This window comes from Varanus komodoensis, unplaced genomic scaffold (genome assembly GCF_004798865.1).
Source record: "Varanus komodoensis strain SLA01 unplaced genomic scaffold, ASM479886v1 scaffold26, whole genome shotgun sequence".
In the NCBI taxonomy this organism is placed as follows: Eukaryota; Metazoa; Chordata; class Lepidosauria; order Squamata; family Varanidae; genus Varanus; species Varanus komodoensis.
Genome location: NW_025335684.1, coordinates 11427092 through 11444655, shown reverse-complemented (window position 1 = coordinate 11444655; position 17564 = coordinate 11427092). Strand labels below are relative to the sequence as shown.

The window sequence follows — 17564 nt, the reverse complement described above, 5'->3', positions numbered from 1 at the left end:
AGCTGAAACTGAGGTTAGCCATGCTCCCATAGTTCTAGACAGACAGGAATTGTTGAGATAACAGTGATGATGCATCATTTCCTATTCTGCATTTCTTGAGAGTTTATAATGGCAGTTTCTTATATATCCATGGTGTTTCTGGAGGCTTGAGTCTGGCTGGGTGAAGGTAAATTATTTATAGGCCTGTGGGATAGTGAAGTTATAAAGCGAAGTAGCATATTGAATATAACTTCATTTAATGTCAAATAGTTAGTGATTTGTGAATTCCAGCCATAGAGTTAGTATTCTAAGTAATCCAGACTTTTAGTAAACTCAAAAGAGATTACATCAATCTTATTTAATTCCAGCAGAAACCAGACATGCAAATTAAGATATTTTCTTGAAGAAATATGTAACAGAGTATTCCAAAACTCTCACATACATTCATAATTTTCAGGGCAGTTCACCAGTGCCACAAGTGTTCATATTCCACAACCACATACAAAGAGCCTTTTACAATAAATTCTAATTCTAGTCCATTTGCACAACACTTTTTCATAAAATTTCTTGCACCTACATTGACTCTATATAGGTCCAGCTGATATAACTTTGCCCTCAATTTGTCCATTTGTAATGGATACTTTTCAAACTGTATAGCCTGAGGATGTGGGCATGATCCTTGGAGAGGTGAAATGTCCCATATCCATGCTAGATCCTTGCCCTTCCTTGCTTACAAAAGCATCCAGTGGAGTGCAGAGTGGCTGAATGGGGAAAGGGAGTGGAGGCAAAGTATGTTTCCATCTCTCCCTCTCGCTCAAATCTCCTTGCAACTCATTTAGTAGATAATTTCTGTTCACTCTTCTTTGACAAGGTGCTGGAGGGTGTGGTGGTTTCTAACTCCAGGGGGTTTCTAGAGGAGCTAGATTACCATTTTGGTTTGGGATAAGGATGCGTTGTGTGACAGAAATTGTTCTGTTGGTCTTGTTGGATGCTCTATGCCAGGAGCTCAGCAGGAAGAGCATGTTCACGTTAGCTCTGCTAGAGTTCTCAGCAGTTTTAATGCTATCAGTGATGGTCTTCCTTTAAGGTAGTTGTCTTGGTTGGGATTTGGAGGTACTATTTGATTGTAGGCATTTCAGATGATGGCTCTGGAGAACTGCTGTTCGGTGCCATAGCCATTGGCCTATGGACAGCTTGTGGTTCTCCAGTTGTTTCGGCCTACTGTTCACATCAGCCTTAGCAAACATATCCAGTGGTGATATATGGTGGGAGTTGTTGGCCAAAAATCAAGAGGGATACAAGTTGCCTACTCATGGCCTATGTTGTCCCTCAGGATTTCATCTTGCCTGCTTGCTATTTAACATATGCATGAAACTGATGGGAGATGTTTGCAGCTGTCAGGTCCCATATGCTGCTGACCCATCTAAGTCCAAGGATGCTGTTCTTTCTAAATTAGTGACTGATGTTGGTAATGGGCAACTTGAAGATGAACAAAGTTTTATGCAGACAGTACAGAGGTACTGATGCTTCATCAGAAGGTTGATCAGGGAATAGAGATGCACCCTGTACTTCATGGGGTCATACTCTTCTTGAAGGTAGTTCACGGTTTCATCATACTCCTGGATTCAGCCCTGAACCTGGATGCTAAGGTTTCTGTGCTGGGCAGGAGTGTTTGTGTGCCACTATGGGCGATATGCTAACAGGACCTAGTGCTGGGGAAACTGGGTCTGACAAGGTGACACATGCTGTAGTTATATTATGTCTGTTAATGTGCTCTATATAGGGTTGCTTTTGGAAGGTGTTTAGAAGCTTCAGCTGGCTCTGAATGCTGTAGGCAAAATGTAGATCAGCACTGGTTACATGGAACATGTGATTAACTTGTTAGAACTGCTTCCTTGACTACCAGTCTGTTTCTAGGTACAATTCACTGTGTTGTTTATGACCTATAAAACTCTATATGGCTTTGGACCAAGGTACATAAAAACTGCATTTTTATTCAGGCAGCGTGGCATGTAAGACAAGTGGTTACTAACAATCATTTTAACTGACTGTATTCTCTTTATTTTTTATTGCTTAGTCTTTAATTGTGTTTTGAAATTATATTTTTTAAATTTTTCATAAAAAATCTGTTCTTACCTTTATTTTATCATGATTAGCTGCCTCAAGCACCATTTTTGGTGGTGAGGCAGAGGATGTATGTTTACTAAATAATATGATGTGCCTATAATATGAGAGAAGGAATGCAGCCTGTGTTTACTTTGTTTCAGTCTGGCTGACTTAAATGGAGTTCATGGGCTTACTAAATAACCTTCCCCAACCTGATGTACTTCAAATGCTGATAAGTCCCAGCCAACATGGCCAATAGCCAGAAATGCTGGGAATTGTAGTCCAGACCATTTGAAGGGTACCAGTTCTGGGAAAGCTGATTGGTAACTCCTTGAGCTCCATTCCTTGGGGAGGAAGACCATAAAGTCAGCAATACTGAGGCAAAGCAAGCAAGGCCAGTCAAACTGATAAAAGGTGGAATTGATAACTATAGATAGTTGATGCTGTTTCCAGATGCTGCTCAAACTGATCAGCTTGTCAGTTTACCCTCTTTCTTTCAACTAAACTAGTTGTGTTTATTATCTACCAACTGAAGTAAAATGGTGCTGGTGCGGGGGATAACAAGGGGGCAGTGTCCAGGAACTTTTGCAACTATGTTAATGTGCCCTATGAATATGGAAATATACCTTATAACTACTAAATATATATGAGGCTATCCTTATATAGGCTTGAACACTAGAAACCAGAAGTAATCATAGCCCAAAACTTGCCCCATTTTGTTCTCTAAAGAAAGCAGTCATTGCTGTAAGAACTGTTTCAATTATTTTATATAATTATTACAGCCTTGAAGTATTTAGCAACAGAAGCAAACATGTGGATTCATTTGTTAAACAAAAGTATCCTGCCGAATGTTGTAATTTTAGAATAATTGGTTTGAAAGAAGTAAGATATATGGCATATATTTCACATATGGCAGATTTCATATAGATCAGAATTGTGCAATATCATGCTAACTCAGCAATAGCAATAGCAAGTTAGCATGATATGGCAAACATCAATCCCTTTCTGGATCACTGGCTTGCTGTGTTTCCCTGTTAGCATAGTAGTGTGTGGGTGAGTGGAGCAATTACAGGTTTAAACTTGCTTCAGTCTCTGCTATCACGCTGCCCAGCTCCCTCCCTCCCTCTGTGTGTGTGTGCCTGTCTCAGCATTGTTGGGTCCCTGCTGAGGCCCACATAGAAGCAGGGGGCCCCGTTGCTGCCCATAGTCACCCACTAGTTCCTTCCAAGTGGGTAAGCAGTGGCAAGAGCAAAAGAAAGGAGTGGGAACCTCAGCTTGTTCTCTTGCTCTGCATAGTTGTGTGTGTTCTGTTCAACAGAGTGAGGGAGGGTATCCCTCCTGCCAAGGCTATCTCCTCCCTCCTGGAAAAAAAATAATAAATCTGGCGCTGACACTTTCTAGCTTTATTGCCTTTGTCTGTATTCAGAGAGATTCACTTTGCAGTAAGTGAAGTAACGATTTCTTATAATTTGAGGCCAGTTTATATCCACGTTTGCAATATATGAATGGCTTTTAGGTAACATGTTAGATCTATGCATGTGAAGGTCTATTCAAGTGAAAAAAATCAATTGATCCAAAGAAAAGCAGATAGCAAACAGCTTGACAATGTTTGATTAGTGTGCTCATAAGAAGGAAGCATATATATCCTTTACTGACCATATAATCTTCGTCTGTCTGTCTGTCTGTCTGTCTATATATTTCCAGTTACAAGACTCTTCTATCGGCATCTTTATTTTAACACATAGCCCAGAAGTTGAATGTTATATTTCTGAACAGTTCTGAGTAATTTTATGAGTGAGTAGTTTTCCAGGAAATGTCGTAGTTTCTCAATCAGCAGTTTCATCAGCTTTAGATGGGATAATTGTTTCCCCTGATGCAACATGATAATCTCCCTTCATATTCTGTGTCTAAAACTTAAAACAAACTTTTATGTACAGTAGATCTTGTTGGCAATGATGCAGGCTTCAGCTTCCTGTTCCACGTAGATGGCTTCTGCTGATTCTGTGACATGGAAGCGGCATCACAAGCAGACATAAGACAGCAGTGCCATCAAGATGCCAGCAACAATTGCCACTGGCAGCATCATGTGGCGTTTGGCTTAGCGAGGTTTTAAAACATCATCTATTCTATTCTGAATTGTGTTTATTCCCCATGAATCAAGTAATGGCAGTGTACCTCCTGTGTTACAACTGAATTATAGCTGCTCCCCTAAAGAAATCACCCTTTGACTGTAAGGATTGCAGGGATGACTTCTCAGGTGGCAAAGTGCTTGAGTGGATTATTCGCTGTGATACTGTAGGCAGTATCTGATGACATTATTTGGATCGATGCAGTTTTAGAACTGGGTTCAAAAGTGAAACCTTTCTAATTGTCCAGATGAATTACCTGTACTGGGAGAAAAAAGGAGAGTGTGATACTGACAATTTGCTTGGATTTTGACCACAGAACCACAGAAGCTGTTTTCAGAACAGCTATGGGCTTCAGAATTGGAGGCACTAGAATCCAGCATTTTTGTCCTTATCTCAAAAGGCGGTGCTGGGAGGCTATTGTTCTGCCCCATTACATGTTCGATACTTCACAAGGCTATGTTTTGTTCTGTTCACCATGCTGTTTAATATTGCCATGAAACCACTGAACGTAGTCATTTGTAGATTTGGGGTGACTGGATGCAAATGGCATCTGGCTTTACTTCTCTTTCTCTTCAAATGTAGACAAGGCAATGAATATGTATCTTGATTCAGTAATAGGCCAAATGAGAGCCAAGAAACTAAACTCAGCAACTTGTTCCACATAATATGACAACCCATTGAGGGTGACAAGCCACAGTGGTTTGTCGTGCAAACCTGGACTGTTTCCCACAGGCTGGCTTGTTTGTTGGCAATATGCCACCTTGATAATCCATGGCTTGTTGTTGTTCTACCCATGATGGATTGTTGTATAATCTGGACAACTGATCACAAGTTCATTTGCTTGCTGCATATTTTTCCATCTTTAATCTTTCTGTTACCTTCTAGAGAGTTCAATTTCCCATCCTTTCTGGTGCCATAGTTCATGATTTCTGGAGAATGTGGGGATACTGTGGTCAATGGCTTGTACAAACCCTAGATTTCTTCTTTTTAAATGCTAGAAATGCAAGTTATAAATCTGGCTGATTATGTTTCCTGTCTGAAAATAATATGCAGCAGAAAATTGACAGTAGCAGACAGAAGTCAACTTTGTTGGCCAAAGACTATCAGCTTGCTTCTGTTCTTTCACAATTTTGACTGTTTCCCCCATTCTAGAAGATTAAAGTATTTTATATGGCTTACCCTCATCCCATTTGCTTTTGCAATTGCAGGAGAGGAAACAGGACTGTGCCTACTCTCTGACAATAAATGTGGTTTATAAACTGGCCATTATTCAGCCCTCCACCACTTTAACAGTCTTCTCCCTGATACATATTTGGACTAGCTCTGCTATGTCACATTATCCACTCCCTGTTCTCTGCACAGACTTTCCTGACAGAGTATGCTGAAATCTAAAATAACATAAATGCATTTATAACACAGATCGTTAAGCAGTGCGTAACATGCAGGCACGCACACAACAAATACAGTAATTTGTTCTCTGAGACTGAGATGATTCATGATGGTGAGGGAAGAGGGAACAATGTGTTTCTCTCACAAATTTCCCCTAGAGTACTCACAGGAGGACCAAGAAGGTATATATGGAGGCCAGCAACTCACGAAGAGCCTGATGTCTGTTGGGCTCACTTCACTTGACAACTGGTGCACTATGGTTTATTGCCCACAATTCCTTGTTGTGACATGCAAACATGGCCATTGTCTTGTATTTTCTCATTTTCAGTTCTATGAGGAGAGCTGCTTTTGTTGAAGAGTAAAAAAATAAAATATCTCTATTTCATCCTTCCACATGCAAGATAATCTTTTTCTCTTTCCCTTTTGACTGATTTCTGTGCTAGATAAATGGCCGAAGTTATATTAAAGCTCTGTCCAGGATATTGCCTATATGCTATACAATTAATTTCATTTCTTGCCAGGATGGATAAAAATCAGTGATTTTTAAATGGATTTTTTCCTTAAATCAGATGTTTTGGTTAAATGATTTTTAAAAATTGGATTAAAAAAATAAAATGCTTTTTGAGGAAAAATCTATTCAAGATAGTTGCTTTATATGAGAAAATGCAAAGGATGATTAGGTTAAACCATCTTTTCCATTGAAGGAACATTGAGCATAAAAAATTAATTTATATTTGAAAACGGCTTGATCTGGATTTATTTTCAGTTTAGCCCATATTTTGAAGAATTGTACCTCTGTGAAGTGGAAAGTAAAAACATGTTGGACTTGCACTGGTTGACGTCTTTGGAAAGCAGACCTTTAGTTTAATTGTTTGATAAGACTGCATACTTCCAACCTTACAAGTTGAGAATTAACATTGTCCCATGTCTTTGCATATTAGTGCAGTAGACTGAAAATTCTTAGGAAAATCTCCTCCTTTTCTTAAGTCTTTAGCTTTTTGCTGTTTGTTCTTCTTTCTATGAACTCTTAGTCATTTTGACCAGGAACTAAGGAGTTAAATAAAGTTTTCCTAATTTGCTGACCATTTCAGGGCTCATAAGCTTGGATAAAAACTTGATTGGCTCATCAAGTATGCCCTTTTTCATGAAAGCGTTTTTCTGTAAGTGAAGAGACAAGGTTGTTGTTTCCCAGAATTGTTAAAAGTTCTTGGGAAACACTTGTGAATGGATAATTATTTTATGGAATCTCATCATCTTACTATTTTCAAAAGACTTGCTTGGATTTTGATGCATCTTCCTTCATTTGAAGTGCTTTTGGTTCCATTTTTTCTGTTCTCAACACATTTTGGCCTCACAGATTTTGTGTGCTTATTCACGTAAGTAAAATAGCCAGGATATTTTCTTTAACTACGTTTTAATTGACTTTTTGCATTTTCCCAGCAAAAATGTAGTTTTCCTTTGTGAAAATGTATCTTAACACTTTTCCTAAAAACATTTTTTTCAGACAAAAGCGACTTGTGCTTTAGGGAGGACAGCTCAAGCAGTTCTGAAAAGCTGGCAGTCTTCTTGCACTGAGAAGCAGTTACAGAAATAGAGTATCTGCTATTGCTATTATGCCAAATTTCCCATTAGGGCAGGGATAACTCCATTTGCCCAGGTGCCAAGTACTTTAGCAAATGATCCCGTTAGTGCTATTGCAGAAAATGTTCTTATTTCAAAAGTAAAAATTGGTGGGTAGGGAATCTTAAAAAAAAACAAAACCTCTTATTTACTCGAATTTTAATTTGAATGTTTACAAAGAAAAAGTTCATATACTCAAAAACAGTCATCCAAAGTGACTCAACATTAGCACATTATTAGGAAAGCTGGATAGTATGTAATATTCAAGATTATTTCAACAGCAACATTTTCTGGTGTTCCTATTCTATGAAAAATCTAAACTGGCTTCTTGACACAATGGACAATATCATTTGAATTTAACCTTCACAACAGAAGTGTTCGATTTTTAACATTAAAATTCAGCGAAATAATTTTGCAGCTGAAAGCAGGACATTATACTGAAAAATCTTAGCCTTAAATGGCAGCCGGAGCTGGTTAATAGAACCCATTATACATTGCATTCTGAACATGATAATTATTCTGCAGAGATATTTGGAGAGATTTGATGAGAGAGATTAATTTAGGTCTGGACAGTCTTGCCAGAGGAAAGTATTGAAGTATGCATTCCTTGGATATAACCCTTCTGTCTTACTCTTCTCTGTCTATGTACGCAGATCAATAGAGATAACCTTATGAGGGGGAAAACTTGTTTCCATGGAGACATTGAACATATCCCTTGGAAATTCTGCCATAATTTTCCTGAGCAACTTTACTTTCGGGTTTTCTTTATTTACAATACTCTGTTCATTACGACAATTGTAATTGTTTAGACTCATGAGGTATACCTTACAATCACCTGAACAATCCTTCATTTGATACAAAATTTACAGATAATTATAAGAATATTAAAAATTGAGATACTGTATTTGTAAACACTCCACTTGCTGCGTAGGTGTTTTTGTGTTATGAGTGGGTGATCCATGGTTTTAATGACTGTGAGTATACATCACTGTTCAGTGGCAGAGTTAAGCTATTTGAATGCTCTGGGTAAAGGTAAAGGTTTCCCCTTGACATTAAGTCCAGTCATGCCTGGCTCCAGGGGGCGGTGCTCATCTCCGTTTCCTAGCCGAGGGAGCCAGCGTTTGTCCACAGTCTCTGTGGTCATGTGGCTGGCATGACTAAACAATGAAGTGCAGAGAATGCTGTTACCTGCCCACCGAAGTGGTACCTTTTCATCTACTTGCATTTGCATGCTTTCAAACTGCAAGGTTGGCAGGAGCAGGGACAGAGCAATGGGAACTCACCCCATTGTGCAGATTTGAACAGGTGACCTTTCGATCAACCAGCCCAGCAGCACAGCGGTATAAACCACTGCACCACCTGCACTCCCACTTGAATGCTCTAGAATCACCTAAATTTGTAAAAGAATGGTGTTACGGAAACGTGGGCTACATTCAAACATTGATTAGGGACTGCCAGCAGCCTCACATAAGCTAATCTGCTCTTTCTGCAGGTAAGGTAGTATATAATAAGAACATGAGAAAGGCCACAATCAGTCAGACCGACGATCCATCTGAGTCAGTGTTCTGTTCTCAGTGGATCCCTCCAGCAAGATATCAGTACAACAACTCCTCCTTGCCCAAGCTCCCCAGCAATTGGTGCATGCAGGCATACTGCCTCAGATACCCAAGGTAGCACATAGCCATCAGGATTAGTAGGCATTGACAGCCTTCTCCTCCATGAATTTGTTCAAACTCCTTTTGAAGCAATCCAAATTGGTGATCATCACTGCTTCCTGTGGCAATGAAACCCATAGTTTAAGTATGCATAAAAAGTGGCCTAAACCTCCTGCCAGCCATCTTCATGGGGTGACCCTACACTGGGATTCCGCTCTGTCTCTCTTTACTTTCTCTACACCATACATAATTTTCAACACCTCTATCATGTCTCCCCTTACTTGACTTTTTCTGACATTCACAAGCTATTATAGCATGTTTCAGAGGAAATACTGAAATGGTGCCATTCTTTTCCCTAAGTTGCTGCAAGCTTCTTGTCACATATCTTGCTTCAATATGAATGTTTGGGGAGGTAAATTTAAAGATTTTGTCATCTTACACCTTTCTCAATGAGCCATCTCTTTGGAAAGGTAGTGTCAGACTTTTCTTTCTCTTAGCACTACTTGGTCTTGATAAGCTGGTGTTGTTGATCCAAAGACATCCTCACGCACCTGTCTTTAGGATTTTCCACACATCTGCAGAATTGTTACTTTGATAGGGCCACCTTCCCCTAAGTTACTTGTCTTACAATCTCTACATGAAATAGTTCCATTGTCTTGCCAAAAAGAAGCAGTGTTGCAAGTGAACTTCAACAGGTTGCTTCCCAAAGCAGGAGTGTCTCCAGCAGTGATCCAGCAGTGATCATCACTTATAGGCTAGCTGCTGCTATGCAGTACAATTTAAAAGTAGTCACCATGTGGGAGCTGTTGGTGTGTAGTTATCCTAAAGGGGCTTAGAGAATAAAGCTCCACTGGAAAGTTTAAAAGTGATTTAAACATTGCCTCCCTTGATGCGGTTTTTGAACAGTTTCACACGCACATCTTCATAATAGTTCTTACTATTTATACTAATTCTGGAAACATTTCTCTTGTGCTTCTTGTTTCACATTAAAATGTGCTGGCAAAGACATGGCAGTAATCCTACTGGGATAAAAAAATACCATTAGCTGTTCCAGAGATTCCCCTCTGGATGCATGCCTTAATGTGGTGAGGGGGTTTGAGAGTCTTAGAGAAGCCTAAAGTAATGCCATCAGGAGACCAGATTCTTTCATCAGTTTGGCCTCCCAGCAGGGTCATCTCAGGTGGAGTAGTCAAAGCTGAGACACCAGACTAAGATGCATCAATCCTCTGAAGGAGTAAAAGTCACATCATTAGAAGAGAAGAGCTATTTCTAATGGTGATGGGGCAGAGAAACTCCTGAGGGTCAGCTACTGCACAGCAGCAGTAGTTGAAGGCAACACTGGTAGAGGATCTTTCACAGACAACAACAGTGACTGTCAAACTAACTCTGGTTAGTACTGTGCAGAAGAAGGCAATGGTAAACCACTTCTGACTCTATCTTGCCTTGAAAACCCAAAGTTGAAACAATCCAAAGTTAAGTAAGGGGTAGTGCCAGAAAATAAGATTCCCGTGTCAGAAGGCAACCAACTCCCTACTGTGGCAGAGCAATGGTCAAGTATGAATGGTGTTATCACTAATGACACAATTAGGTCAAAACCAAAAATCTAGTGGCTGATATGCACAGAGGCAAACGAAAAGTCTGGTACTGCTTATCTCATACAATAGGAACATCCAACATGAGAAGTATGAATCAAGGCAGATGGCAGACTGTAAAGCAAGAAATGGAATGGTTATACATCACAGTACTTTGTGTGAACAAACTAAACTGGATTTTCAGTCAGACAAGCACAAAGTGTTTTTTACTCTGGAAATGCCAAACGCAGAAGAAACAGAATGATTCTAACACTGGAGCAAAATGTAGCACAAGCAGGAGCAGACCTTACTATTGTGCAAAGTCTGACCAGATCTTGGAAAAATTATCAATATAACCGTCATTCAAATCTACTCTCCAACAACAGATACAGAAGAAGAAATGGAAAACTTTTATGCAGGCATACAAGAGGAAATTGTTAACACAACAAAACAAGACATCTTTATTATCATAGGTAACTGGAATACCGAAGTAGGAAACAAAGCAGAATCCATTGTTGTGGGAGAAGTTGGCCTAGAGATCAGAAACAAAGCAAGAGAACAACTCATAGAATTCAGTGAAGCCAACATTCTGTTCACTGCAAATACATACCTCAGGCAACCAATCAGATGCCTGTATACATGAACATCACTAGGTGGCCAATATAGAAATCAAATAGACAATAAGCGAAGAAGCAGCTATATTCTTGTTACCAAAACAAGACCAAGATCAGCTAGTGGTTGTGACCATAAACTGGTAATGTCAAAAATCAGAGTAAAAGTGAGAAAGACCATTAACAGAAGCATTGGGACAAAATACAACTTCAGTAACTTTCCTGAGGAATTTGAAGTCCATGGAAAGAACAGATTTGCATTACTGAATTCAACTGACTGTGAACCAAAAGAACTGCAGAATGAAACCAGAAACCTTCTTAAGGAAGAATGTCAAATGACAATTCCTGTAACAAAAAGAGAGAAAAAACCTAGATGGATGACTGTAGGAACACTCACAAATGCTAAGGACAAGTGAGAAACAGAAACAAAGGTGAAAGAAATAAAGTCAGAACATTGAATGCAACTTTTCAGCAACTGTGACATAGAGACAAGAAGAACTATGACAATGGCTAGTGTAAAGAAATAGAAGAAAACAACAAAAGAGGAAAAATGAGGGACCTCTCCTGGAAGACCCAAGAAATCAACAGGAAGTTCAAAGCTTGAATATGAATCCTAAAATACAAACAAGGAGACACACTATCTGATCAGGAGGAAATAAAGAGAATTTGGAAAGAATGTACAAAGGAATTATTCAGAAGGGATTACAAGATGACACATTCCTTTGAAGAAGAATCCTGTGAGGAAGAGCCTTCAGTGAAATAAAAAGTGTTTTGAAATCACTTGGAAGGAATAAAGCATCCAGAGTAGATAGGGTACCGATAGACCTATTCCAAATTGCAGAGAATGGATCAGACCAAATCTTAGCACAAATATCCCAACAAATACCAAAAACAAAACATTGACCCACAAACTGGAAGCATTCTATATACATTCTGTTGTGGTTGTTAGTCACGAAGTCATGTCTGAACCATCGCGACCCCATGGACAACATTTCTCCAGGCCTTCCTGTCCTCCACCATCCCCCGAAGTCCACCCAAGCTCACACCAACTGCTTTCGTGACTCCATCTAGCCACCTCATCCTCTGCTGTCCCCGTCTCCTTTTGCCGTCGATTGTTCCCAGGCCTTCTAAAGAGCAGTCAGAGGTGATCTCCTCTAGGATTGACTGGTTTGATCGCCTTGCAGTCCAAGGGACTTGCAAGAGTCTTCTCCAGCACCACAATTCAAAGGCCTGAATTCTTTGGCGTTCAGCCTTCCTGATGGTCCAACTTTCACAGCCTGACATTGCAACTGGGAAAACCATAGCCTTGACTATAGGCACTTTTGTTGCCAGGGTGATATCTCTGCTTTTTAGTATGCTGTCAGATTTGCCATAGCTTTCCTTCCAAGGAGCAAACGTCTTTTAATTTCTTGGCTGCAGTCCCCATCTGCGGTGATCTTGGAGCCCAGGAAAATAAAATCTGTCACTACCTCCATTTCTTCCCCATCTATTTGCCAGGAAGTGAAAGGACCGGATTCCATGATCTTAGTTTTCTTAATGTTGAGTTTCAAGCCAACTTTTGTGCTCTCCTCCTTGACCCGCATCAAGAGGCTCTTTAGTTCCTCTTCACTTTCCGCCACGAGAGTGGTATCATCTGCATATCTGAGGTTGTTGATATTTCTCCGGGCAATCTTAATTTCAATTTGTGATTCATCTAGCCCCACCTTTCTCGTGATGTGCTCTGCATATAAGTTAAACAGGCAGGGCGACAGTATACAGCCTTGCCGAACTCCTTTCTCAATTTTGAACTAATCAGTGGTTCCATGTTCTGTAGTGTAGCACTTTAACTGCATCATCATGGTTATCAGGGACGTTAAGCTCTTTCTTGTATAGTTCTTCTGTGTAATCTTGCCACCTCTTCTTAATCTCTTCTGCCTCTGTTAGTTCCCTGCCATTTTGGTCCTTTATCATGCCCATATTTGCATGAAATGTTCCCTTCATATCTCCAATTTCTTGAAGAGATCTCTGGTCCTCCCTATTCTATTGTTTTCTTCTATTTCTTTGCACTGTTCATTTAAGAAGGCATTCTTATCTCTTCTAGCTATTCTCTGGAATTCTGCATTCAATTGGGTGTATCTTTCTCTTTCTCCCTTGCCTTTCGCTTCCCTTCTTTCCTCAACTATTTGTAAAGCTTCCTCAGACAGCCATTTTGCTTTCTTGCTTTTCTTTTTCTTTGGGATGGTTTTAGTTGCTACCGCTTGTACAATGTTGCGAACCTCCGTCCATAGTTCTTCAGGCACTCTGTCTATCAGATCTAATTCCTTAAATCTATTTGTCAGCTCTACTGTATACTCATCAGGGATACGATTTAGGTCATACCTGAGTGGCCTAGTGCTTTTCCCTACTTTCTTCAACTTAAGCCTAAATTTTGCAACCAGAAGCTCATGATCTGAGCCACAGTCAGCTCCTGGTCTAGTTTTTACTGACTGTATAGAGCTTCTCCATCTTTGGCTGCAGAGCACATAGTCAATCTGATTTCTGTGTTGACCGTCTGGGGATGTCCATGTGTAGAGTCATCTCTTGGGTTGTTGGAAAAGAGTGTTTGCTATGACCATCGTATTCTCTTGACAAAATTCTGCCAGCCTGTGCCCTGCTTCATTTTGTACTCCAAGGCCAAACTTGCCTGTTATTCTGGTTATCTTTTGGCTTCCTGCTTTAGCATTCCAATCCCCCATGATGATAAGAACATCATTTTTGGGTATTAATTCTAGAAGGTGTTGCTGGCATTCATAGAACCAGTCAACTTCAGCCTCCTCAGCACCAGTGGTTGGGGCATAGACTTGGAGTACTGTGATGTTGAATGCTTTGCATTCTAAATCCCAGTAAAGGAGATGCAAAGCAGTGTACTAATTATAGGACCTCCTGTTTGAATTAATGTAATATGTTCTACATGGTCCAGAAACTCCAAAAGATTCAGAATAGGGCAGCACAGCGGTAAACAGAGACTGGCCCATGAGATCACATCATGCCATCTCTCTTTCAACTGCATTTGCTGCCAGTTGAAGTCTGGGCCCAATTTAAAGTGCTGCTTTTAGCATTTAAAGCCTTAAATGGCTTGGGACCAGATTATGTGAAGGAATGCCTGGTCCTGCATGTTCCCACCCAGCCTATAAGATCATTCAGTGAGATCCTTCTCAGGCACCCCACCCCCGAAGGAATAAGGGGGTGACAACTAGGAGAAAGGCCTCTTCAGTAGTGGCACCCCATCTCTGGAACATGCTCCCCAGAGAAGTACATCTGACACCATTTTTGCTTTCTTTTTGTCACCTTTTCCTTTTCCAGAAACTCGAATATATAAATACAGTATTAAGGACTGAATCTTATCTTTTTATTTATTGAATATATTTGAAGGCCACCCACTAGCATCATGCTCCCATTATTGTTGTTGCTCCTGCTGTGCTGTAAGCTAATTTTATTATGCTTGGTATAAGTTGTTAGTCCTGTTATATTGGTTTTATTGTTTTACTGTTTTATCGTTATTTTTTTTGTTTATATGTTTTTAAATTTGTAAACCATCCAGAGGGCCCATGGTCTATGGGATGGTGTATAAGTGTAATAAATAAGTATTGTGCTAATTTCCCAGCAAGCAGTGTGATACTCAAGGTGTTGCAGCCAAGACATTTACCCCGTATGGAGTGAGAATGCCTGACATTCAAACTAGATTCCAAAAAAAAAAAAAAAAAAAAGGCACTCGAGTTCATATTGCAAATATACATTAACACACTTAAGAATTTCATGAAAAGATCAGTCTGTGATTTATAGAGTACAGTACAGCCTTTGATTGTGTGGAGTACAAGTATAGCCCTGGATGGATTGAATCCATAAAGGAAACCATAGCCTTGGATTTAGAAGAGCGAGGTGGGATTGTTGTGGACAGGACCTTTTGGAGGGCTTTCATTCAAGGGGTCACCATAAATTGGAGGTGACTTGATAGCATGTAACAACAACAATGTATAATTCGGGGGAAAAATGGATGTGCTTCAGCATTTGATTGTCCTGATACCAAGCCTGTATCATGGACAAGAAGCTACTGTTAGGACAGAATATGGAAAAACCAAGTGTTTCCCATAGGCAAAGACTTCAGACAAGAGTGTGTTTTATACCCTATCTGTTGAATCCGTATTCAGCACTGATCTTAAGGAAAGATGGATTAGGTTTAGAGAAAAAAAGTGAAAGTTGACAGAAAATTCATCAATAAATTAAGATATGCAGATGATACCATATTACTCTCAAGAAAGCAACCATGACTTGAAGAAAGTGGAAAAGTGGCCACTGACTTCAGCTTAAGGCCAAGTAAAAAAAAAAAAAACATAACTACAGAAGAATTGTACAACTTTAATGTCAAAAATGAAGCCGAAATTGTGGAAGATTTTGCATATTTGACTCAATCATCTATTCAAATGGGGACTGTAGGGAAGAAAGCCGAAGATGACTGAGACTTGGAAGGGCAGCAGTGAAGGAACTAGATTAGATTCTCAAGTGTAAACATGTTTAAGTGGAGACCAAGGCCAATATCATCCACACTGTTGTATCCGTAATGATAATGCATAGACCAAAAGCTGGACAGAGGAGGAAGCTGACAGGAAGAAAATTGATACATTCAAAACATGGTGCTGGAGGAGAGGTATGTGAGGACCTTGGATGGACAGAAAAATAAATAAGTAGGTCCTAGAGCAAATCAAGCCAGATCTTTCCCCAGAAGCAAAAATGGTAAAACTGCAGCTGTCATATTTTGGGCATATCATGAGCAGTCAAGACTCACAGGTAGGCAGTCATAATAGGGCAAGTTGAAGGCAGAAGAAGATGAGGAAGACCAAATATGAGATGACTCATTCCATAAGGCCTCGAGTTTACAGGAGCTGAGCAGGATTTTGTCAAAGACAGGGCATTATGTTGTTCGTTCATTCACAGGGTTGCCATAAATTGGAGACTGCTTGGGATCATGTTACAATGACATTTCGCAAAAGAATACTTTTTGTATAAGAAATTGTTTCTGTGAAGTGTAAAATTTAGTCACTTTCTAGGAAAGGGTATGGATAGTGTAAGGTATATGAAAAGTTAGAAATCCTTTTCATCCTCCCTTGGACTCCCTTTCATCAGTCCAAGGCTTTCTGTACTTTAGCGTAACTTACTCTTAAACAAATTACCATAGCATGCTATAGGGTTTGAAGCCAGAAGTACTGATTTGATCTTGCAACTGATTTAAGGTAATCCTGAAAGATTTACAATATGTCCATGCATCTTAAGGGTATCTGTTTTATACTGTTGGTGAATGGTTACACAACAGAGCAATTACTTGCCCTCCTAGACAGAAATAAAATTAGAATGATCTTTGAAGCAATGCATTTCTCATTTCTGCAGAGTGCTCTTTTCATTAATGGTCTTGAGGAACTGAATATAGAAGCAGTTGATAGTGGCTCCTTACAATGCTGGTTTATTCTGTTAAATGAAGAAAAAACTATTGTGTAGTTTTCTGAACTAACTATAGAATGTACACTTGCAGTATTACTTTCTGTGTAGTGAAAATCAGCCCCTGACTGATGATTGGAAGACCACTGCATTCCTCAAAATTGTACATAATCTTGTGTCAGTAGAAGTAGAAGTTATAATGTTTCCTCTCTTCTGACTTGGATGGAAGGGAGAGTGAGACTGAATATAGATATGTGTTATGATATACATTTAATGTTTAGGAATTTTTATGTATTTATTTAGTAAACTTCTATGCCGCCCCATTCGCCAAAGCCTCGGGGCGGCTCACAGACATAAATAAACTTCATTAAAATAGTATAAATTAACAGTATAAATTAAGTTGCCCTGGCCATAAGTTATCTAAAATAACTAATGCTTCATTTTCTCTTTCAAATATGTGAGCCAACAAAATGTTTGTTTTTTCCTTTTAATGAATCTGTAAAAATAATAGTCTGGTGTAATTGTGTAAGAATACATTGACCCTGCCAAATTTGATATAGTTCCTCAGGGTATTTGTTTGTTTTCACTGCATTTGCCAGGAAGCTTACTCGCTCTCTCTTGCTCTCTCTCTCTCTCTCTCTTTTGGCCAATCCTCCATTCAAAGCAGTATGGATTGTTTCTTCTTCTCACGCTTAATAAATGATAGTTATACTGAAGCGGTGGGAAAACTAAGTTGATTTATGAAACAGTTGGTGTTTTTGAACAGTAAAAAGATCACCATGGAAGAAAATGTATTGCAACATAAAGACTGACCTCACCCTGTTTGAACAGATGGATGAGATCATCTCAAGTCATGTATTTGAAAAACATTATCAGTTGCCACCAGTTAGAAGTCATTTCTTCAGAGGTTATTGGAGAAGGAGGGGCTTTGATTAGGACTGCTCTTGCATATGACCCATCCCTCAGCTCCCAACCTCTGTTTGAAATGTTACCACTTTACTCTGCTCTTGGTCACTTCCAAGCAGTAAGGCCAGATGTCACAGGATGCAAGCTTGG

General features: G+C 39.6%; 1 protein-coding gene across 6 annotated transcripts in view; it reads left to right on the top strand.

Annotated features, from left to right (window-relative positions):
- Positions 1–17564, top strand: part of MRTFB (myocardin related transcription factor B) — a 118492-nt gene that overhangs the window by 44708 nt on the left and 56220 nt on the right. Inside the window, exon 1 of one of the 6 annotated variants that reach the window (XM_044433116.1) lies at positions 6178–6979. The exons of the other annotated variants lie outside the window; for them this stretch is intronic. The gene's annotated coding sequence lies outside the window, so the exon portion shown is untranslated. Of the gene's footprint in view, positions 1–6177; positions 6980–17564 lie in introns of those variants that run through there. 6 annotated transcript variants of the gene reach the window in all.